This window comes from Heptranchias perlo, chromosome 9 (assembly GCF_035084215.1).
Source record: "Heptranchias perlo isolate sHepPer1 chromosome 9, sHepPer1.hap1, whole genome shotgun sequence".
NCBI classification, from domain to species: Eukaryota; Metazoa; Chordata; class Chondrichthyes; order Hexanchiformes; family Hexanchidae; genus Heptranchias; species Heptranchias perlo.
Genome location: NC_090333.1, coordinates 15,281,503 through 15,306,246, shown reverse-complemented (window position 1 = coordinate 15,306,246; position 24,744 = coordinate 15,281,503). Strand labels below are relative to the sequence as shown.

The window sequence follows — 24,744 nt, the reverse complement described above, 5'->3', positions numbered from 1 at the left end:
TTGAATTCAGAAAATGTATCCAAGGAAAAATATTAATTGGAAATCTTGTATGTTTAGGCACAAAGCTGATTCAGCATATTTTTTCAATACTAAGTTAAGTCAGACTGAGGAAACTACTTTCCATTTCAGGCACCCAGTGTCAGCATAATGCATTCTCAAATCAAGTATGATATAGTTAGATGCAGAGTAACACTCCTTCTACTCTGGTTTGAGACCGTTCAAACTCATTTCACATAGGACCCCTGAAGGTGACTTTCATCCAATCAGCCTGGGCTGTATTTGAACTCTAACCCCTGTGTAGAAAGAACAGCTTCCAACCAACTGCACCAACCAGCCCCTCCCCTGGACTCCAGCATTACTAACCCCAGTCTGTATACAATTTTAAATATGCTTTACACTTACCTACAAAGGAAGTATTGCTTCTTGCAGCAGCGACCAGAAGGAGATGATGTTTAATTATACAAATTTCCTTTTTTAAAGATATCTAGCATGAACAGACGGATTAAAACCTGCAAAACACAAAAGTGCAAACTTCTCGTAAAGCTGCTAGAGAGAGATGGAAAAATAAATAGTGCAATAAAAATCCAGCTGACATTTTAACAGACTTTTTCTTGGCTCAAATACTGAAAGGCTGAAAAGCATTTCATGTACACAGATAATGTACAGAACAGTTGTGGTGTGATCTATTTTTGCACTGATACAAAGTAAAATCAGTAACATAGTAGTTCTGAGCTTTACAAGGCCATTAGTCCATCTAGTCTACCCGTCCAAACCTCCCTTTAGTTTCCTTACCACCATTCTGGAAAGAGTAACCCAGAATCCTGAGGAAGGGTTCATACCAAAAACGTCAACTCAAAATCTTACAGCGCATAGGGAGGCCATTTGGTCCATCGAGCCTATACCAGCTCTTTGAAAGAGCTATCCAATTAATCCCACTCCCCTGCCCTGCAAATTTCTCAACAGATGCTGCCAGGGGCAGACGGTCTTTCTCGAAAGGGCGTAGGATTCTTCAGGATTCTCACTGAACAAGGGGGCGGCGATAATACAGCACCAGGACACCATTAATGGGAGAGGGGCACTCTGAAATCTCCCGATTTCTCACATGGCCAGTCTGCCCCGGATGCTGCCTGACCCGTTGACTGTCTCCAGGATTTTCAGTTTTTAGCCCAGAATCCTATTCATTAGCAGGAATTATTTGTTCCACTATTCCACTGGTTATCTCCTTCATAATTCTATCACCCGCTGACTAAACCAAGTTGCCTAAATTTCCTATTTTCTTTTGCTACCTATACCTTAAAATAGTTACACAAACCAATTAAATCAGAAATGAATGCTGATGATAATGTACACGTGCACTGGTGTGTGGAACATGGGAATGGTGGGAAATAAGGTTTGATTTTTCATGCACTCCATGGAGTTCTTATCCTCAATCATGCTGCCATGGAGAGATGTTGAGTGGAGGCCAGTTGTCTCCCTCCTGGGAGAGAAGGGGAAGTAAAATTAGAGGACATTGCTATCAAATTAATGGCCAATTGAAGAACAGCAATAACAGAGACCTGGGGTTAGTTATCTGTCCGCCTGGTTGGCTGCACGAGGTATGTAGCTTGACAAGAACTGTTTAGGGAGGAATAAATTTTTTTCTTTTAAGTCAGCTAAGTGTCTGCTGACATGTGCAGAAACCCATCACAGTGCTTAAGAGTCTCCAAAATAAACTACTAAGAAATCCATATAAGTAAGTTGCCTCGCAGCAACATCACTTCAGTCATTTAATTACTCCTGCTCTGCACCTTATCCCTTTTCTTCTTTTCCTACCCTCTATTTCCCTAGCTCTGTACTTGCTTAAAAGCAGTTCATCGCTAACATCTTCCAGTTCTGATGAAAGGTCATCGACCTGAAACGTTAACTCGGTTTCTTTCTCCACTTGCTGAGCTTGTCCAGCATTTTCTGCTTTTATTTCAGATTTCCAGCATCCGCAGTATTTTGCTTTTGTGTAAGTAGGGTTTCTCTTTGGAGTGGAGACTTACCTACTGTAGGGACACATCCCACTTACTTAAGCCCAGGGAACTAAAGAGTAAGTTGGCAAGAGCTAAGGCATAAGGACACCGTAGGGTGTTCAGGGTACAGCTGGAGTCTATCCAGCTAAAACTACACATTTTAGCAGCATGGGGCACTGGTAAACCTTGCACTGTTTGTCTAGCTAGAACTATCCCGCCGGTTGGCTTGCAGCTTTATCTTGGAAAGAGTCCCAGCCGCAGTGACCATTCTCATTGTGACCCTCCCCATCCCATTAATGAGCCGGGGCTGGCCAGTCAATCATCAGCAGTGCACTGGAGCACTGTGGATCTGCCTAGCTCAGGTGTTAAATTATTGAGTCTGCAACAGAGGAATGGCTTGGTTCCAATATCACATCAGTAGCCATGTCATCTTGGAGCTAACTCACCCAAAGTCACCTACATATGATACTTTCATAGTAGGTACAGCACAGGAGGAGACCATTCAGCCCATCATGCCTGTGCCGGCTCTTTGAAAGAGCAATCCAATTGGTCCCATTCCCCTGCTTTTTGCCAATAGTCCTGTAAATTTATTCCCTTTAAGTATTTATCTAATTCCCTTTTGAAAGTTACTATTGAATCGGCTTCCACTACCCTTTTAGGCAGTGCATTCCAGATCATTACAACTCGATGTGTAAAAAAATGTTTCCTCATGTCGCCTCTGGCTCTTTTGCTGATCACACTAAATCTGTGTTCTCTGGTTACTGACCCTTCTGCCACTGGAGACAGTTTTTCCTTATTTACACTGTCAAAACCGTTAATGATCTTGAACACCTCTATCAAAACTCCCCTTAACCTTCTCTGTTCTAAGGAGAACAACCCCAGCATTTCCAGTCTCTCCACATAACTGATGACCCTCATCCCTGGTACCATTCTAGTAAATCTCTTCTGCACCCTTTCTAACGCCTTGACATACTTCCTAAAGTGTGGTGCCCAGAATTGAACACAATAAAGGTTTAGCATAACTTCCTTGCTTTTGTACTCTATGCCTCTATTAATAAAGCCCAGGATCACATGTGCTTTTTTTTAACAGCCTTCTCAACTTGTCCTGCCACCTTCAAAGATTTGTGTATGTGCACCCCCAGGTGTGTCTATTCCTACACCCCCTTTAATATTGTACCATTTAGTTTATATTGCCTCTCCTCATTCTTCCTACCAAAATATATCACTTCACACTTCTCTGCATTAAATTTCATCTGCCATGTGTCTGCCCATTTCACCAGTCTGTCTATGTCCCTGTGAGGTCTGTTACCATTCTCCACATCGTTTGCTACATTTCCGAGTTTCGTGTCATCTGCAAACCGTTTGAAATTATATCCTCTATACCCAAGTCCAGGTCATTAATATATATCAAAAAGAGCAATGGTCCTAATATTGATCCCTGGGGAACACCACTGTATACTCCCCTCCAGTCTGAAAAACAACCGTTCACCACTACTCTCTGCTTTCTGTCCCTTAGCCAATTTTGTATCCACGCAGCCACTGCCCCTTTAATCCCATGGGCTTTAATTTTGCTAACAAGTCTATTATGTGGTACTTTATCAAATGCCTTTTGAAAGTCCATATACACAACATCAACCACACTACCCTCATCAACCCTCTCCGTTACTTCATTAAAGAACTCAATAAAGTTAGACAATTACAATTTTCTTTTAACAAATCGATGCTGATTTTCATTTATTAGCCCATACTTTTCCAAGTGACAATTTATTTTGTCCCGGATTATTGTCTCTAGAAGTTTCCCCACCACCGACATTAGGTTGACTAGCCTGTAATTGTCGGGTTTATCCCTCTCCCCAATTTTGAAGAGGTGTAACTTTTGCAATCCTCCATTCCTCCGACACCATCCCCATATCTAAGGAGGATTGGAAGATTGTGGCCAGAGCGTCCGCAATTTCCATCCTTACTTCCCTCGGTAACCTAGGATGCATCCCATCTGGACCAGGTGACTTTTCTACTTTTACTGCCAATCTTTTAAGTATCTCCTCTTTATCTATTTTTATCCTGTCAGATATCACTACTACCTCCTCCTTTACTTCTACAATGGCAACATCCTCTTCTCTAATGAAGACGGATTTGAAGTATTCATTCAGTACCTCAGCCATACCCTCTGCTTCTACAAGAAGATTTCCTTTTTTGTCCCTAATCGGTCCCACCCTTCCTTTGACGACCCTTTTACCATTTATATGTTTATAAAAGACTTTTGGGTTCCCTTTTATGTTAGCCACTAATCTATTCTCATACTCTCTCTTTGCCCCTCTTTCCCTTTTTTAGATCTATTTGTACTTTCTGTATTCAGCCTGGGTTCTCTACTGCATTATAAACCGTATATTCGTCATAAGCCTCCCTTTTTTGTCTCATTTTAATCTCTATATCTTTAATCATCAAGAGAGCTCTAGCTTTGAATGCCCTTCCTTTCACCTCGTAGCGATGTGTCTACTCTGTACCCAAACCTACTCCCCCTTGAAGGCCTCCCATTGTTCAATTACTGTTTTGCCTACCAATTTTTGATTCCAATCCATCTGGGCAAGATCCCTTTTTAACTCACTGAAATTTGCCCTCCTTCAGTTAAACATTTTCATATTTGATTGTTCCTTGTCCTTTTCCATAACTATTCTGATCCTAATGATATTATGATCACTGTTCCCCAAATGCTAAAGATATTATGATCACTGTTCCCCAAATGGTCCCCCACTGAAACATGCTCCACCTGCCCCACTTCATTACCCAGAACTAGATCCAGTACCGTTTCCCTCCTGATTGGGCTGGCAACACAATTTTCCAGAAAGTTCTCAAACACATCTCAGGAATTCCCCCCCCTCTTTGCCCTTTATACTGTTACTGTCCTAGTCTATATTGGGATAATTGAAGTTCCCCATTATCACTAGTCTATAGTTCTTGCATCTTTCTGTAATTTGCCTGCAAATGTTCTCCTCTATCTCCTTCCCACTATTTGGTGACCTATAATATACACCCAGTAGCATAATAGATCCTCTATTGGTCCTTAATTCTAACCAAATAGATTCTGTCTTTCACCCTTAAACTACATCAGCCCTTTCCAGTGCAATAACAGTTTCTTTGATCAATACTGCCACCGCCACCACCCCCCCCCACTTTCTTTCCTTCCCTATCTTTCCTGAATACCCAGGAATATTAAGTACCCAATCCTCCCCTTCTTTGACCCAGGTCTCTGTTATTGCCACTACATCATAATCCCATGTGGTGACTTGAGCCTGCAGCTCACCAATCTTATTTACTTCACTACATGCATTTACGCACATGCACTCCAATCTCATCTTAGACTGCCTCGTGTTTGCCCCCTGTCTAATCCCTCCTATTTCTGAACTATTCTTTACTCTGGTGCTACTTGTCCCTCTGTGCAGTTTTATTCTCCTCTCTAATGTTTCATCCCAGTGTTCATCCCCCTCCCAAATTAGTTTAAACCCTCCCCTACAGCACTCGTTAACCTCCCCGCGAGGACATTGCTCCTCCATCAGCTCTGTTGAGGTCCATCTTGAACAGATCCCTCCTGCCTCAGAACTGGTTCTAAGGTCCCAGGAATCTGAAGCCCTCCCTCCTGCGCCATTGCTCTAGCCACGCATTAACTTATCCTACTATTCCTACACTCACTAGCGCGTGGCACTGGGAGTAATCCGGAGATTACTATTTTGAGGTCCTACTTTTTAACTTCGTCCCTAGCTCCTGAAACTCTGACTGCAGGACCTTGATCCTTTTCCTTCCCATTTCATTTGTTCCTACACGGACCACGACATCCGGCTGTTCCCCTTTCCCCCTCTCGGCCACAAGGGCGTTAGACAACTATGGGTTTGAGCCCTTACTAACAGGCACCAGGAACTCTTCTCCGGTTAGCTTCATAACCCACTGCAAAAAATGTGAGCATATCGCCACTATCTTCCCGTTCACAGCACGGACACAACCATATCCCACCAAACTAGTGGTACCAAAGTTGAAGGAAAAAAAGGGAATGAAAGAAGGATTTCATAACCTTAATTAAAAAAGTAATGGCACAGTGCATTGATGCTGCTATGTGTTTTGCTACAGTTCTCAGGTGAAGACTTGTGGTAACAAGATCCTACAGATAGAGAGCTCCTGACCTCAGGAATACTGTTATGGTGGGAGTGGGGGGCAGGAGGTACAAATAAAAAGGATGAGTAATCTCAGGATACTCTTCAGCAGATAGTAACAGCGTGGTATTAGAAGGGGTCTGAGAGCAAGTAGCCAGGCTAACTCTTTTTGGCTGGGGAATAATGCATGCGGTGGAGAATTAGGGATGGTGGAAAAATATTGCCTTAAAATGAGGTCAAAAGAATAGAAAACTTAATTCAGATGAGCTGCAACATTTGTATTCAGTTTTTTTTTTAAATGACGCCCTTCGTAGGGCTGAGGTGGTGCTGTGAGCTGGTAGACTGTTTCACTTCTGGGACCTAGGGGTGAAACCCTTCTGACTGAAAGTCTTCCCTGTCTTCATAGTATCACAGTAGGAACAGCACAGGAGGAGGCCATTCGGCCCATCGTGCCTGTGCCGGCTCTTTGAAAGAGCTATCCAATTAGTCCCACTCCCCTGCTGTTTCCCCGTAGCCCTGTAAAATTTTTCCTTTTCAAGCCAGAGCCAAGGCCATAGGCACCAAGGGTGGCTCAGCTGTACAGGGGGGAGTAGAAATGTCAGGAGAGCGCTAGTGATAGGGGATTCTATACTTAGGGGGAGCAGACAGGCATTTCTGTGGCCACAGACGTGATTCCAGGATGGTATGTTGCCTTTCTAGTGCCAGGGTCAAGGATGTTACTGAGTGGCAGAAGAACATTCTGGAAGGGGAGGTTGAACAACCAGAGGTCGTGGTCCATAGGTAGAAAGAGGGATGAGATCCTGCAGGCAGATTTTAAGGAGTTAGGAAAGAGATTAAGAAGCAGGACCTCAAAGGTAGTAATCTCCAGATTACTCCCAGTGCCACATGCTAGCGAGTATAGAAATAGGAGGATAGAGCAGACGAATGCGTAGCTGGAGAGATGGTGCAGGAGGCAGGGCTTTAGATTCCTGGGGCATTGGGACCAGTTCTGGAGGAGGTGGGACCTGTACAGGCCGGATGGGTTGCACTTCAACGGAACTGGTACCAATGTCCTCGTTGGGAGGTTCACTGGTGCTGTAGGGGAGGGTTTAAACTAATTTGGCAGGGGGATGGGCATCAGGGTGTAGCATTGGAAAGGAGAAACAAGGTGCACAAAGGAATTGGAGAGAAAGATTGCTCTAGAGCAAGAAATAGTTTGGTAGTAGATGGGACCAGACTAAGAGACAGTACAAGAAAGTCTAAAATAGGTTTGCATGTGTGTAAATGGACAAAGTGTGGTAAACAAGGTTGGAGAGCTCCAGGTGCAATTAGCCACATGGGAATATGATGTTGAGGCAATAACGGAGACCTGGCTCAAAAAAGGGCAGGATTGGGTACTAAATATTCCTGGATACAAGGGGGGTGATTTTAACCCCCAAGAACAGGTGGGTTGGGGGCGGGTGGGAGTTGAAAATAATTGTTTTTTGGGTCGCGATCGCAACCCGGCTTTATTTCCAGGTGTAACTTGGGCTTCCCACAGGAAATGTAAAGTCTGAAAATTTTGCAGTTGCAACCCAAAACAATTATTTTCAACTCCCACCCCCCCCCCCCCCCCCCAAACCATCCATTCTTGGGGGTCAAAATCACCCCCAAGGTGTTCAGGAAAGATAGGGAAGGGAAGAAAGGAGGGGGGGTGGCAGGACTGATTAAGGAGAATGTTGCAGCGTTGGAGAGAAAGGACATCCTGGAGGGGTCAAGGACAGTATCTATTTGGTTAGAGTTTAGAAATAAATGAGGTGCCATTACATTACTGGGTGTATTCTATAGGCCACCAACTAGTGGGAAGGAGATAGAAGAGAAAATTTGCAGGGAAATTACAGAGAGGTGCAAAGGCCATAGAGTTGTGATAACAGGGGGACTTCAACTACCCTAATATAGACTGGGATAGTAATAATATAAGGGGCGAAGAGGGGGAGGAATTTTTGAAGTGTGTTCAGGAGAACTTTCTTGACCAGTGCATTTCCGGCCCAATGAGGAAGGAGCCATTGCTGGATTTAGTTCTGGGGAATGAGGCAGGCCAAGTGGAGCAAGTGTCAGTGGGGGAACATTTAGAAAACAGCGATCATAGTATCATAATGTTTAAAATAGCTGTGGAAAAGGACATGGACCACTCTAAAGTAAAAATATTCAATTGGAGGAGGGCCAATTTCAGTGGGATGAGAACAGATCTGGCCCGGGTAAGTTGGAATCAAAGATTGGCAGGCAAAACTGTAATTGAACAGTGGGTGGCCTTTAAGGAGGAGATGGTTCAGGTACAGTCTAGGTACATTCCCACGCAGGAGAAAGGTAGGGCAACTAAAGCCAGAGCTCCCTGGATGACAAAAGTGACAGAGAGTAAGATGAAGCAGAAAAAAGGGGCCTATGACAGATGTCAGGTTGATAACACAAGTCAGAACCAGGCTGAATATAGAAAGTTCAGAGGGGAAGTGAAAAAGCAAATAAGAGGGGCAGAGAGAGAGTATGAGAATAGACTGGCAGCTAACATAAAAGGGAATCCAAAAGTCTTCTATAGGCACGTAAACATTAAACGGGTAGTAAGAGGAGGGATGAGGCTGATCAGGGACCAAAAAGGAGATCTATGCATGGAGGCAGAGGGCATGGCTGAGGTACTGAATGAGTACTTTGCATTTGTCTTTACCAAGGAGTCTCAGTAAAGGAAGATGTAGTTGAGATGGGCTAAAAATTGATAAAGGAGGTACTAGAAAGGCTAGCTGTACTTGAAGTAGATAAGTCACCTGGTCCGGATGGGATGCATCCTAGGTTGCTAAGCGAAGTAAGAGTGAAATTTGCGGAGGTACTGGCCATAATCTTCCAAACATCTGTAGACACAGGGGTGGTGCCAGAGAAATGGAGACTTGCAAATGTTACACCCTTGTAAAAAAGGGTGTAAGGATAAACCCAGTAACCACAGGCCAGTCAGTTTAACCTTGGTGTTGGGGAAACTTTTAGAAACGATAATCTGGGACAGAATTAGCAGTCACTTGGACAAGTGAGGATTGATTAGGGAAAGCCAGCATGGATTTGTTAAAGGCAAATCATGTTTAACTAACTTGATAGAGTTTTTTGGTGAGGTATCAGAGAGGGTTGATGAGGGCAATGCAATTGATGTGGTGTATATGGACTTTCAAAAGGCATTTGATGAAGTGTTGCATAATATGCTTGTCATCAAGATTGAAGGCCATGGAATAAAGGAGGCAGTAGCAGCACGGATACAAAATTGTCTAAGTAACAGGAAACAGAAAGTAGTGGTGAACTGTTGTTTTTCGGACTGGAGGGAGGTGTACAGTGATCTTCCCCAGGGGTCGGTATTGGGACAACTGCTTTTCTTGATATGTATTAATGACTTGAACTTGAGTGTACAGGGCACAATTTCCAAATTTGCAGATGACACAAAATTTGGAAGCATGTTGAACAGTGAGGAGGATAGTGACAGACTTCAAGAGTATATAGACAGGCTAGTGAAATGGGCGGACACGTGGCAGATGAAATTTAACGCAGAAAAATGCAAATTGATACATTTTGGTAGGAAGAACGAGGAGAGGCAATATAAACTAAAGGGCACAATTTTAAAAGGGATAGAGTAACAGAGATTTGGGGGTTTATGTGCACAAATCATTGAAGGTGGCAGGGCAGGTTGAGAAAGTGGTTAAAAAAGCATACAGAATTCTGGGCTTTGTAAATAAATAAAGAGGCATAAAGTACAAAAGCAAGGAAGTCATGATGAACCTTTATAAAACACTGGTTCGACCACAACTGGAGTATTGTGTCCAGTTCTGGGCACCGCACTTTAGGAAAGATGTGAAGGCCTTAGAGACGGTGCAGAAAAGATTTACTAGAATGATTCCAGGGATGAGGGACTTTAGTTACGTGGATAGACTGGAGAAGCTGGGGTTGTTCTCCTTGGAACAGAGAAGGTTGAGAGGAGATTTGATAGGGTTATTCAAAATCATGAAGGGTCAAGACAGAGTAGATAGAGAGAAACTGTTCCCATTGGCGGAAGGGTGAAGAACCAGAGGACATAGATTTAAGGTGATTAGCAAAAGAACCAAAGGTGACAGAGGAAAAACTTTTTTACACAGGTTAGGATCTGGAATGCACTGTTAGATGGGGTGTTGGAGGCAGATTCAATCGTGGCTTCAAAAGGGAACTGGATAATTACTTGAAAGGAAAAAATTTGCAGGGCTACAGGGATAGGGCGGGGGAGTGGGACTAGCTGGATTGCTCTTGCAAAGAGCCGACACAGACTCAATGGGCCGAATGGCCTCCTTCAGTGCTGTAACCTTTCTTTGATTCTAAGGATTTAACCAATTCCCTTTTGAAAGTTACTATTGAATCTGCTCCCACCCCCCTTTCAGGCATTGCATTCCAGAAATAAAAATAGAAAATGCTGGAAAAGCTCAGCAAGTGAGGCAGCATCTGTGGACAAAGAAACAGAGTTAACGTTTCAGGTCGAAGACCTTTCGTCAGAACTGGAAGATGTTAAAGAGTAAAGTTTTTAAGCAAGTAGATTGCATTCCAGATCATGACAATTCACTGCGTAAAAAAATGTTTCCTCATGTCGCCTCTGGCTCTTTTCACCTTAAATCTGTGACCTCTGGTTACTGACCCTTTTGCCACTGGAACAGTTTCTCTTTATTTACCCTTTCAAAACCGCTCATGATTTTGAACACCTCTTTCAACCTCCCCTTAACCTTCTCTGTTCTAAAGGAGAACAATCCCAGCTTCTCCAATCTCTCCACATAACTGAAGTCTTTCATCCCTGGTACCATTCTAGTAAATCTCTTCTGCACCCTCTTTAAGGCCTTGACATCCTTCCTAAAGTGTGGTGCCCAGAAGCTTATTATTGCTCTTGCTTCAGGGCAAGAGGCACTTTAAAGAGGTGCTATTTATAGGTACTTAAGATTGTTTTTTTTATTCGTTCATGGGATGTGGGCTGTGGCAAGGCCGGCATTTATTGCCCATCCCTAATTGCCCTTGAGAAGGTGGTGGTGAGCCGCCTTCTTGACAACTGAGTGGCTTGCTAGGCCATGTCAGAGGGCAATTAAGAATCAACCACATTGCTGTGGGTCTGGAGTCACATATAGGCCAGACCGGGTAAGGATGGCAGGTTTCCTTCCCTAAAGGACATTAATGAACCAGATGGGTTTTTACGACAATCCGGTAGTTTCATGGCCACTATTACTGATACTAGTTTTTTTTATTCCAGATTTTATTTAATTAATTTAATTTAAATTCCCCAGCTGCCGTGGTGGGATTTGAACTCATGACTCCGGATTATTAGTCCAGACCTCCTTGCTTTCAGTGCAGTAAAGAAGGTAGAGTAAGCACAGCTGTTTCTGCCCAAAATAATCAGAGCACTTAAGACCCCATAACTGGCAACTTTGAAATTGACGTTAATGCAAATGGATAACGGTTATCGCACTTTGGCCAATATGAGCGATTGCACATTTTAAAACATGGACATTTTAAGTGGTGGGGAATTGTATCACAAATTGCCATGGTGGGGATTTAAACTTAAGAATCTCTAGTGAGTCCAGCACCATAATCACTACACTGCACAAGCCTGGACCCACACCTGGATTGTAGTTTTGGTACGGCAAGCTGTAGGTATAGCACATTCCACCGCACCAGCAAATCTTGCAGACTGCCCCATCCACCGGGACTATCTGCATTTTTCAAAATGGAAATGTGGCTTCCTGGGAAACATGAGGAGGATTGTCCCAGAGTGAAAACTTGATAAGATCAGGTGAGAACAGAAGATAAGAAATGGGAGCAGAAGTAGGCCATACAGCCTCTCAAGCCTGCTCCGCCATTCAATATGATCATGGCTGATCTTCTACCTCAATTCCACTTTCCTGCCCTATCCCCATTTCCCTTGATTCCCTTAATGTTCAAATATCCATTGATCTCAGTCTTGAATATACTCAACGACTGAGCATCCACAGCCCTCTGCGGTAGAGAATTCCAAATATTCACAACCCTAAGTGAAGAAATTTTTCCTCATCTCGGTCCTAAATGGCCAGCCCCTTATCTTGAGACTATGACCCCTAGTTCTAGACTTTCCAGCCAGGGGAAACAGCCTCTCAGCATCCACCCCATCAAGCCCTCTTAGAATCTTATATGTTTCAATGAGATCACCCCTCATTTTTCTAAACTCCAGAGAATATAGGCCCATTCTACTCAATCTCTCCTCATGGGACAACCCCCTCATCCCAGGAATCAATCTAGTGAAGCTTCATTGCACCGCCTCTAAGTCAAGTATAACCTTCCTTAGGGAGGGAGACCAAAACTGTCCACAGTACTCCAGTTGTGGTCTCACCAGAGCCCTTTATAATTGCAGCAAGACGTCCTTACTCTTATACTCCAACCCCCTTGCAATAAATGCTAACATACCATTTGCCTTCCTAATTACTTGCTGTACCTGCATGTAAACATTCTGTGACTCATGTACATGGACCTAATATATTACCCCCAATCCAATGAGCTCTAAACTAGGGGCGACACTGAACTAATCTAAAGCGATGGCTGAGTTCATGGGTTTATCTGTTCATCATCTCATGTGACCATGGCAGCTACAGGCTACATTAAAATCAAATTTGAAACAGGTTCAACTGCACTATCTGCTCGTTGTAAGGATCCTATGAGAAGTGAGTTTGGACAGTATCAACCTATCCCAATTTATTCCACAGCACAAAATCATCCACAATTCAGCATAATTGGTAAACTGGACCCAAAACCCACAAGCTGTTGATGCAGGAAATTCAACAAATAAAACTGGGGCCATGTTCTAATAATTAAGAAATCTTGGTGGAACAGAATACAGAGAACTTTATTCTGCATAGTCCCTGGGAGTGCCTGAGACATAGACAGTTCCAAAAAATTAACGGCAATGTTTCACTCCAACAAACTAACAGAAGGAAGCACTGAAATTAATGTACAAACAGGAACAACAAAAGGGAACTGCCTGGTTAGCTCAATGGGTAAATGCACTTGTATTCTATACTACTAGTCCATGCGGATCAATGAAGAACCCAGGTTCAATTCCTAACCTGTGCTAAATTAACTAATCTCAGCCAGGGAAATGATGGTGATACTACAGTTAGCTTCAGTGCCCTTGGGTGGGGAAAGGGGACAAATTAAATTAACCAGGTTTCCACTCCCAATCAATATCCAGTGGCCCTGTTGGAAAGTGGACAGGACAGAATCAGACCTACCTATGATGCCTTCCACAATGAGTTTCTAACACTAGTTTAGAGTCATAAAAATAATTAAGTCTGCAGTACACAAGATCTGCTGACAGACTCGACTCTGACCAGCAGAGGTGCCATGACACAGAAGCTCTACACATCTGTGCTTTGGTGCACGCTCAATGCTCCAATCTCTCAGCAGCTCATTTTTAATGCCAGATTTCTCCTAACATTAAGTGTTCCATTCAAAGTGTTAAAAGTTACCAGAATGTCCAAAGACTCCCTGGGCACTTTTGAAATGCAGTTTCATATTGGACTAGAGTCATACTGCAGTCAGAGTAAAACCTAACTGAGACCCCCTTCTGATATATTAGACTGCTCGTGTGTCACTGCGGGTTCTGTTGCCCAAGTTAAACTGCCGCTTTTCACCTAGTTGCAAAGTCAAAACTGTACTGGTGACATGAACATGTCAACATAAGTACATTTTAAAGAAGTACTCTGGGCTAAAGGGAGACAATGACTTACCCTACAGTATTCATAGAATTATATAGAATGTACAGCACAGAAACAGGCCATTCAGCCCATGCCAGTGTTTATGCTCCACACAAGCCTCCTCCCACCCCTCTTCATCTAACCCTATCAACATATCCTTCTATTCCTTTCTCCCTCATGTGCTTATCTAGCTTCCCCTTAAATGCATCCATGCTATTCGCCTCAGCTTCTCCTTGCGCTAGCGAGTTCCACATTCTAACCACTCTCTGGGTAAGATGTTTCTCCTGAATTCCCTATTGGATTTATTCATCAAACAGTAATTCCTGTTTTTAATTAAAATGCAAGACCTCTAGGTTGGAGCTGCTGTTTTTTTTTTACACAGTTTCTCAATTATTGCTTTGGCTCAGCTCAGCTCACTGCAATCCCCGTGATTCTCAATGGTGCAGCATGTATTTCTTGGAGCCAAAAGATTTTTAAAAAACTGTTTCTGTACCCAGCTTCAGGAACAGCACGGCTCCAAATCAGGTGGCCAAACCCACTACAAGGCAAAAATAAAAATGATCTTATCTAAAATTAAATTCAGTGCAGTTTGAGGGAATGTTGCATTGTCAGAGGTGAGATCCCATTGCACTGTTCAATGAGGAGGTGGGGAGTTCCCCTGCCTAACATTTGCCCCTCAATCAACACCACCAAAAACAGATTAACTGGTCATTTATCTCATTGCTGTTAGTGGGAGCTTGATGTGTACAAATTGACCTGCCACGTTTGCCTATAACAATGGCTACAAAAGTAATTTCTTTGGCTGTAAAGCACTTTGGGGCGTCTCGAGGACGTGAAAACGCTACTTAAAGAAAAAACAGACTTACATTTATATCGTCCCTTTCACGACCTCAGGACGTCCCAAAGCGCTTTACAGCCAATAAAGCCAATATTTTTGAAATGTAGTCACTGTTGTAATGTAGGAAATGTGGCAGTCATTTTGCGCACAGCAAGGTCCCACAAACGGCAATGAGATAATGAACAGAAAATTGGATTTTTTTAATGATGTTGGGTGAAGGATAAATATTGGCCAGGACACCAAGGAGAGCTTCCCTGCTCTTCTTTGAATAGTGTTGTGGGATCTTTTATGTCCATCTGAGAGGGCAGATGGGGCCTTGGTTTAACATCTTCTGTAAATGTAATTGTTTCTTCTTTCTTTCTTCAGAGGATGATACTTGAGTACCACTGGTGAAGTATTTCTTTTGTAAGAATTCCTCTGATTTTCAAACGATTTTCACAGGCCTAGAGATATGCATCAATTGAACCTGCGGTCAGCATGTGTATATGCTGATGTCAAGAGATGCGATGCACCTCCTTCTCCATAACTGATATATTATAAGAAAACACTTAGAAATTTTTCCTCTCAATTTTGGAAAGAAATCATTTTTTTAAACTAATTTTAAACTAAAAGATTCCAGGAAAAAATGATTTTAATGATCCATGGCCTGAAATTTCCTCTGTGGGTACAACCCGGAAGTTGGACCTAAAAATGCACCCAATCCCGCGCCCATTCTACCAATGTCAAGTTACGCTCAAATTTCCTGCCGATCTCATTAGAATACGTCCGATCGTAAAATAGTCGTAAATAACCGTAAACAATTAGGGCCCAAGAAAAAAGCCAAACTGACACCATATATTCCTTCTTTAAGTGTGAAAATTAAAGTTTCATCTCATTTAACCATCATTCACGCACATTGGGCATAGCGTGTTTAGGAATCTGCAATCGGGGAGGCTTTTCAATTTTCAACGTGACTTATACTGATGCCATAAAGATGCAGTCAAAGAAACAAAAAAATACAGTGCAGGTCTCAGTGAGGATCAGTTTTTAACAAATGGTCAAAAAATTGTGATACAGTCCCCACCACTTACACCGTCCCCACTTATTCCGGACAGCCGCCTATATCGAGTAAACGGCCCTAACCATTTGCCATTTCCATAGGCGTCAATTACAAAGGTGCCGCTTAAACCCTATTAAGCAGTCCGACTATTTTGGGCAGTTCAAGCAGCTGTTCGCACCTTGTAATTTTATTAAGTTACTCACTGTTTGCCAGCAGGACTTTCATTTTGAGCATTCCTCAGTTAATTTTCCCTCACTGAAAAAAAGCGTTTCTTGAAGTTTAATAGAGGAAATGACTTTAATAAGCCTCTAGACTTCCTGCCACTGCAGCGAGCCATTCTCGCCAGCTTGCTGAGCTTGACACCTTCCGGTTCTGTTTTAAAATTAAATATTAAATACTGAGGGTGTGTTTGAAAAATTATACAGGAACATGTTACTGTCTGCTGCTTTTGTTCATTTTTTGTCAGGTGCTGTTAAATTTAATTTTGACATTGGGGAGACAGTTCTGGCTTCACTTCAGCTGTTATCAGGTACATCGGGCAAATTGCGTTCACAAATGAGCCCGCTATAAGCGGTGGGGACAGTAAAACACCAAAAAAATTACTTTTTTGTCTGAAACTCTGGTCGTGATTTGAAGAGAGCATCTGAGCAAGCGCAACTGCAGGAAACTTACGTATTAGGTTTTGTAATTTGGGGGAGGGGCCATTATTATAGGCAGAGGGATCGATAGGTGATCATAAAAGATTGAGAAGACTTGGTCGTATTTTATTTATGCACGTTACTCACTTACGTCCAAAATTCCGCGATCTTTTACATTGATTGCGCGAGCCTCTGGGCGCAAATACACAGCAAATCCCAGGCCATATGTTTGTTTTTATTTGTTCAAGGGATGTGGACGTCACTGGCAAGGCCAGCATTTATTGCCCATTTATTGCCCATCCCTAAAATCGCCAGCAGATATTGCATTGGTTATATGAACTGATAGGGGGCAATGATGCAAAATCTTGACTTGCTGTTCCCAAATCCACGAAGACATGTGGCATATAGTTTTAAAGGGCCAGCTGTCTGCAGGGGCAATAGGAGCAATTATGAAATTCTAATTAAAGTTACCCACACAGATTCCCATCTAATGATACAGCATCTGTCTTTTTACCACTAGGAAGTGAATTGTTTTGAATGGCCTTGACAGGTGTATCCTGTTTTTGTGCACCCAGACTGATATCCTGTTGTATGAACAATCTTAGGGTATTCTGAGGCAGAGCTGTATTGATGATTTACAGCTCACTGTGACTATTGCCCTGAAGTAAAAACCTAACTGCCTCTTTTGCATTCACTTTTGCGGTGCTACCCGGGCAAACATTTTTCGTTCGCTTACAAACATTGGCTGGCAGGAGTCACATGAAAATGCAACATGAGGCACTAGCGTGTGATATCACCATAACAATAAGACGCGTGGCCTTTCTCCCTTCACAACTACAAGAAAAAAAAGGGATTGGTCAAAAAAAAATGAAGACGATGGGCCTTTAATCTCGCTAAGAGAACCATTTCGAAACGACATCATCCACCAGTCACTTGCAATAACTACATCAGGCGTTTAGGTCTCATTTCCCCTAACTGCAACTCCCATTGTGTAATTTATACATTGATTTGATTCCCTCGAATTTACCTGCTCCTATATCCTTAGTCATTAAATCTATTTATAGAGCTTTGAAGACCGCTCAATATATTTGGCGTTGATCATATATAAATACATACATACTTACACACACAGACACACACGCAGATACAAAGAGAGAGGTTTAGATATACTGCTCGATAACCCCACCCTCTCAGCTGTCTGCAGCAGAAACCCAGTATGAAATAAAAAGGCAACAGGCTGACTGACTCAGAACTGAAATAACAACGAGACCGAATAACAGACAGTTTAAATACAACTTTTGTTTGCATTCTCCGTCAATATCCCAAGGCATTCGGCAATTCTTTTTTTTCTTCAAATCATTCCTCGGCTTTTCTAGCAGAGCATAGGAGGTAAATGAAATTGAATTACAACCGTCAGATACTATTGTAATGTGTCCAGTGCGCTCCATTGAAGGTTATAGAGCGGGCGCAATCCTGGCGCATTTTGCCCCCACTTGTCTTAAGCATGACAGAACATCTAACAAGTGACGGACGGTATATTAATAAACAGTACTTACATGGGGAAAGATATCCGCTAGCATGAAACAGGAGGTCCACAGCGAGTGTACTGTATATGTGAACCAAGCGCCCAAATATCTGTTTCAAGCACTTTTTTAAAAAAAACAAAAAGCTATTCATTTCGAAACAACAAAAAATCCGGGTCTTTCCTGATCTTAATTCTAAATAGAAATATATAAGGATATTCGCATGATCGTAAGCCAAGTTGCATATTTTCAGATTTTTCTTTTCTGGGGGAAGGAGAAGAAGCTACCTATATCAATGTGAGGTTTGGAATTGGCAATTAATACTGGCTGACAACATATTCAGCTCCTCTCTGCCCAGTGAGACGGGTTAGTTCAATCGCCAGCATCCTTCATCCAAGCTACAACCACTTCCTTTCTGTAACATGGGATTGCCCACCCCTTGGTTAGAATGATACATCTGGTTACCTTGTATCTCCACGGTGGTACAGTCGGTTCTTCAGGCAAAGCCAGCCCGCCCTCAAACCCTCCCCTTGTTACATGGAGCTAAATCACGGTCCTGCTGTCAGGTCGCTTGCCTCTCCTCCTTACAGCTGAATGAGAAGGGGAGAGGATGCTGCACGGTAGATCTCGGCTCGTCCTCTCTCCGCCTTTACCCTGTGTGTGTGTGTGTACTGGGACTGTGGAGTGTTCATGCGGCCGCATCATCAGACTCACTCCCACCTTCCTGTCACCAATGCGAACCTGGGGGGAGACAGGGTGACGTGCCCTGGGCTGGGAGAGAGGAGGGGCTTCCCGCCGTCCGGGGGTCCTGCAGAATTGCTGCCCACACGATGGTCACACATTCACTCGCTGGAGGAGACAGCGGATGTTTCCCTGCAGCGCCGGCATGTGAACTGCATGTAATTAAAAAGCTGCCTTTCGGTCAAAGTGATACATTTAATATGGATCCGGTTGCAGGGGATGGTTTTTTAAAAAAAAACATTCCCACAGAAAAACGCGGCGTACAAAAAAAAATCTTTTGTCCTGATAACCCACTTAGAGATCCAAGGCTGGACTATCTGGGCCAGTACACCAGTGAACTGTTTCCCGTGGGACAATCTATTTTTTCTTCTACTAATTGTAAACGAACGCGTATCACCTGAACACTACCAAAAACATACAACACCAAGCCAACTTAGATTTAATTTGCAGTAATATCCCTTTCTGCTTAAGGGATCCAATCCACTCCGAAAAGCTTTCGACTTCCAGTTACATTGCTATTAGTTCTAGTTGATGAAAATAATACAATACTCCTTTCCCACAGGAATCATATTTCTGCTGTGGGAAGAATACTTCCAGGAGTTGGGGAGAGTGACAGAATCCACTTCAGTTGCGTTAAAATTTCAGCCTGGTTTTCAGTTCTTGTCTCCCCGACTATTTGCAGTTAGAAATATTTTTAATTTCTTGTTCAATTTATGACAGTTTTCTGCAGCAGGTTTTCCTTTATCCTCCATTATTGGTCATTTGAAAAACGTGCTTTCGAACCTGCTCCGTACTTTACTTCATAGAATGGGACTGAGTGATTAGCTCCCTGACTCATGTGATGGATTGGATAACTTCCAGCTGTGCTGTAACATTGTATGATTCTATGAATATTATAGATTCATAGAATGTTACAACATAGAAACAGGCCATTTGGCCCATCAAGCTTGTGTCGGTTCAATTCCATGTAAATGTTGCATTATTAAAAAACTACCCATTACAAGTAACTATTTTTTTTACCTTCTTTGTACTTTTATCTTTTTCTGCATTTTGTTTAGTGACAAGCCCAGATGCGTATGAGGGAGACTGGCTTGGAGAAGTTATGAACCCAGCTTTGTATGAGAGCTCAATTAATACAGAAAGATTCACCTGTCCAGTGTGTTTTGCAATGTACCATGTCAAGTGCATGTAAATCCAGTTGCTTTATATGGTCGGGGAATACCTTATTTCAAGCAGTCTCGGTAACTCCTCAAAGCTAGCTGTCTCAATGATGTGATTAGCATTTAGTGTTTCAACAGAAACAGATAGGATTCCACTCCAGGGAAGATTAGTTAATCATCGGTCCCTAGAGAGCTTGAACCTGAAGGTAGGACTGTAGCATACCTGGGAACAAATAAGGAAGACAGAATACAGGGCTCAGATATAAAGATCTCCTGTTAGGAGGGGGGGAATTGTCTCTTGCATACTAATTCAGGACCCAATCCCCATTCTGAGGTTAGTGAATTTAGGAGAGCTTTGCTGAGAGGTTAAAGGGTCCACCTGGCAATAGAGCACAGCACCATTTTTTTGCTCTTTCTCTTTTTTTCAATTTAATGAGTCATATCAAAAGGGAGGATTCAAGGCTATCAGAAGTATATTGGAGCATTTGTACTGTACTTTGTGATGCTGACGCAGGACTGTGTATCAACCTGTGTTCATGCTATTGGCTGCTCTTCTCGTAGTTTGAGGTTCAATCTAAAATAAATATTACTCATAAAAATAAGTTATTCATGGTACTGTCTCGGTTTCAAAAACAGTCCCAATGCCATGAGCCTCTTCTTAATAAAGCTATTAAAATAAGTTAGCTCCCCAGGGGCTGAAATTCTCAGTAGCTTGGTAACTGCTGATTTCTAAAATATATTAGTGCCATTTCAAATGGAAGAAGGTTGGTCCGCAACTTTTGTTTCATATCACAAAGATTCCCTATGGTAGGAACATAGGAACAGGAGTAGGCCATTCAGCACCTCGAGCCTGTTCTGCCATTCAATTAGATCATGGGTGATCTGTATTTCAGCTCCATTTACCCACCTTTCATCCATATTCCTGGATACCCTTACCTAACAAAAATCTGTTGAACTCAGCCTTGAAAATTTAAATTGGACCCAGCATCCACAGACTTTTGTGGGAGAGAATTCCTGATTTCCCCTACACTTTGTGTGGAAAAAGTGCTTCCTAATTTCACTCTTGAATGGCCGAGCTCTAATTTTAAGATTGTCCTCCCCCTTGTTCTGGATTCCCCCACTAAATGAAGTATCTACCCCATCAAAGCCATTTATCATTTTAAACACCTCAATTAGGACACCCCTCAACCTTCTAAACTCAAGGGAATATAAGCCAAGTATTTGCCACCAATTCTCATAATTTAACCCTTTAATCCTGGTGTCATTCTGGTGAACCTGCACACCACGCCCTCCAAGGCTAATATATCCTTCCAGAGGTGCGATGTCCAAAACAGTGGAATATTCCAAATGGGGTGTGAGGACCTGTGTGAGGAAGCATCACTTCCTCTCCTTTGTATTCCAGCCCCTTGAGCTAAAGACCAACATTCCATTAGCCTTTTTGAATAGTTTTTGTACTTGTGCACTAGCTTTTAGTGATTTGTGTACCTGGACACCCAAATCCCTTTGCTCCTCCACAGTTCCTAGTCTCTTGCCATTAAGAAAATATTCCAATTTGCCTTTCTTGGATGATCTCACAATTCCCCACAGTTTTACCCACTCACGTAATCTGTCTATAGCCCCTTGTAACTTCCTGCTTCCATCTAGACATCTTATTGTGCCTCCTAACTTAGCGACATCTGTAAACTTGGATATACAACTGTCTATTCCATCATCCAAATCATTGATCTATATGTGGTGACAAGCTGAGGCCTCAGTACTGATCCCTGGGGTACACTACTTGTCACATCCTGCCAATCAGAAGTATATTGGAACATTTGTACTGTACTTTGTGATGCTGATGCAGGACTGTATATCAACCTGTATTTATGCTATTGGCTACGCTTTTTGTAGTTTGAGCCCATTCCCTTTAACCCTACTCTCTGTTTCCCATCTCTCAACCAATTACCAACCCTGTGCTAAAGTAAATGTACGAAAATGTTATTTTCATGCAAAGATTTTTATTGGCTTTTGAAGTGCAGCAGCTAGCAAAATGAATGGATTGTATTGGCTCACACATGATCATGTGACTTGGACCACAAACATTTTTGCTGCTCTACAAATTTTGGTCCACGGGTAGCTCAAATGACTACAATAAAAATGTGCAATTCTGCCCTTGCCATTCCTCTTGGGTTGAAACTAGTGCATTTAGAAATGTTCTTGAGCTTAATTATGTATCAATGCCCTTGCTAAGGCTTTTCTGTATCTTTTAGAATTACAATTTTTAGTTTTAAACTTGTGATTCTTTGTTTGTGTATTTTGCTTTGTTTTCAGTTTTATTTTGGTTTTTCTGCCATAACTACTTGATAAACCAGAGTCACTAAATCTTTTGGCTTTGGTTATGACACGCCTTGATCCCTGCTCTAAAAAGTGTCAAAATGCAGCTGTTGATTATGTAGAGCCATATACAATAGTTTAAACTCATCTTCTCTAGCTAAAACATAGACCTGTCCCAATCTGATACACATTAACCTAGTAGAAATACCCAAAACTGGATGGGTAGAATTTGTATAAGTTTATTTGGAAAAAAGCTAAAGAGTTAGTGTGCAAAACCTCTTGATGGTGGGTGTTAAAAAACCCAAAAAGATGGCAACTCCCTGAAAGCCTTTCCCAAAAGGCTAGGGGAAAAAAAGAGCTATACTCTATGAGTCAGACGGCTCTCTGACTGAATCACCAATGTCTGACTGGGAACAGTTTCATTTTGAACCTGGGCTGACATCCGCTGCTTGACTGCCTTTTCCATAAGTCTAGGAGCATCAAAAGAGCTCTTCATATTTTTGGCTTAGACATTACTGGGTGGATCCTCATGCTAGCTTTGAGTTCACACACAGCAAGAGGAAGAGTGATGGCTCTATGCCTAGTTCATAATGGGCAGACAAAGGATTACTAACTCTTCTACACCTCATTTTCAGTGGGCAGACAAAGGATTACTAACTCTTCTACGCCTCATTTTCAGTGGGCAGACAAAGGATTATTAACTCTTTTATGCCTCACTTTCAGTGGGCAGTCAAAGGATCCCCAATGTGATGCAGACTGCTTTCCATAAAGAAATCGCAAATAACAGCGTACATGGAGATTTGGCTTATTGTGCTGAACAGCATTCATGCTAACCTGGGATGGCCCTTTCTCCCTGAGGGTCTTTCCAAGTAGACTGAGGCAGCAAAAGAGCATTTGGACTTAGAGAAGCAAGTTGATGTGGAAAGTGCTTGCTCCAAATTATCCTGGCAACATTAGCTGTGACTCACTTAATAAAAGAGTTACCAACAGTGAGCCCAAATTTTGCTTACACTGTTTGGTGCAGTAAACTCTCAGGACTTACATAACCCTATCTCATTGCAATTTTCTTTATGGTGACCAATCTACATCTCACTGGGAGTCCCTGTCTGCCTATTGTGAGCTAGACATAGAGCATGTCTCTTCCTGTCCTGTTATGAGGGATAAAATCTTCCACAAAAATAATTGGTAGACCATATTCTTGAATCACTGGGGTCAGTACAATCATTATCGCTTATAAGAACATAAGAAGTCAAGAGAAAAGGCCACTCGACCCATCAAAACCCATCCCTCCAGTACTCTTACTCTTCCTTTATAGCATCCAAGTCTTCTTTAACTTTTCCTATTGTTTCTGCCTATTCCTCAAAATGGCAGTTCATTTCAAATATTCAGCACACTTTGAGTAAAGAATTTCCTTCTAATATCTGTTCTAAAACTATTGTTATAGATTTAAATTTATATCCTGTTTTATTGCCTTATTTTGAAGTAATGTTCAAGGTTTACATCATCAATGCCATTTAGTATTTTGTATTCTACAATGAAGGCCCCTTGATCTCTTTTATCTATTTACAATCTATATTAATGACTTAGATGAAGGGACCAAATGTAATGTATTCAAGTTTGCTGACAATACAAAGCTAAGTGGGAAAGTATGCTGTAGGGAAGACACAAAGAGTCTGCAAAGGGATAAAGACAGATTATGTGAGTGGGTAAGAAAGTGGCAGATGGAGTATTATGTGGGGAAATGTAAGGTTATTTTGTACTTTGGTAGGAAAAATTGAAATTAGCATATGTTTTAAATGGTGAGAAACTATTAAATATTGGTGTTCAGAGGGATTTGGGTGTCCTTGTACACATAACACAGAAAGTTAACATGCAGGTACAGCAAACAATTAGGAAGGCAACTATATGGCTTATCAGGGGAAAGCAGCAAGAGCCAAGTTTGTGGCACCACGGGTGGCTCTGCTGCACAGGAGGGGAGGAAGAAGAGTGGCAGGGCTATATTGATAGGGGATTCAATTGTAAGGGGAACAGATAGGTGTTTCTGTGGCCGCAAACGTGACTCCAGGATGATATGTTGCCTCCCTGGTGCTAGGATCAAGGATGTTGTGGAGCGGCTGCAGGACATTCTGGAGGGGGAGGGTGAACAGCCAGTAGTCGTGGTCCATATCGGTACCAACGACATAGGTAAAAAAAAGGGATGAGGTCCTGCAAGGTGAATTTAAGGAGTTAGGAGATAAATTAAAAAGCAGGACTTCAAAGGTAGTGATCTCAGGATTACTACCAGTGCCATGTGCTAGTGAGTATAGGAACAGGAAAATAGACCGGATGAATGCGTGGCTGCAGGGATGGTGTAGGAGGGAGGGATTTAGATTCCTGGGACATTGGGACCAGTTCTGGGGAAGGTGGGACCTGTACAAGCGGGACAGGTTACACCCGAGCAGGTCTGGGACCAATATCCTCGCGGGGGTGTTTGCTAGTGCTGTTGGGGAAGGTTTAAACGAGAGTGGCAGGGGGATGGGAACCTGAGCGGGGATTCAGAAGGGAGTAAAGTTGAGCGCAGCAAGAGAGGGGAAGACCCAGGGGAAATCTACAATACAAATAGGACAAACAGTTGTTCAAGAACAAGTGAAAGGGAAAA

The 24,744-nt window shown here is 42.5% G+C and overlaps 1 protein-coding gene across 1 annotated transcript in view; it reads right to left on the bottom strand.

The window, feature by feature from the left end:
- Positions 1–18,553, bottom strand: part of lrrc8c (leucine rich repeat containing 8 VRAC subunit C) — a 47,459-nt gene extending 28,906 nt beyond the window's left edge. The window contains exons 1-2 of the mRNA XM_067989889.1: positions 18,358–18,553; positions 403–509 (exon numbers count right to left, since the gene is read on the bottom strand). The gene's annotated coding sequence lies outside the window, so the exon portion shown is untranslated. The remainder of the gene's footprint in view (positions 1–402; positions 510–18,357) is intronic.
- Between the last annotated feature and the right edge of the window lie 6,191 nt (positions 18,554–24,744).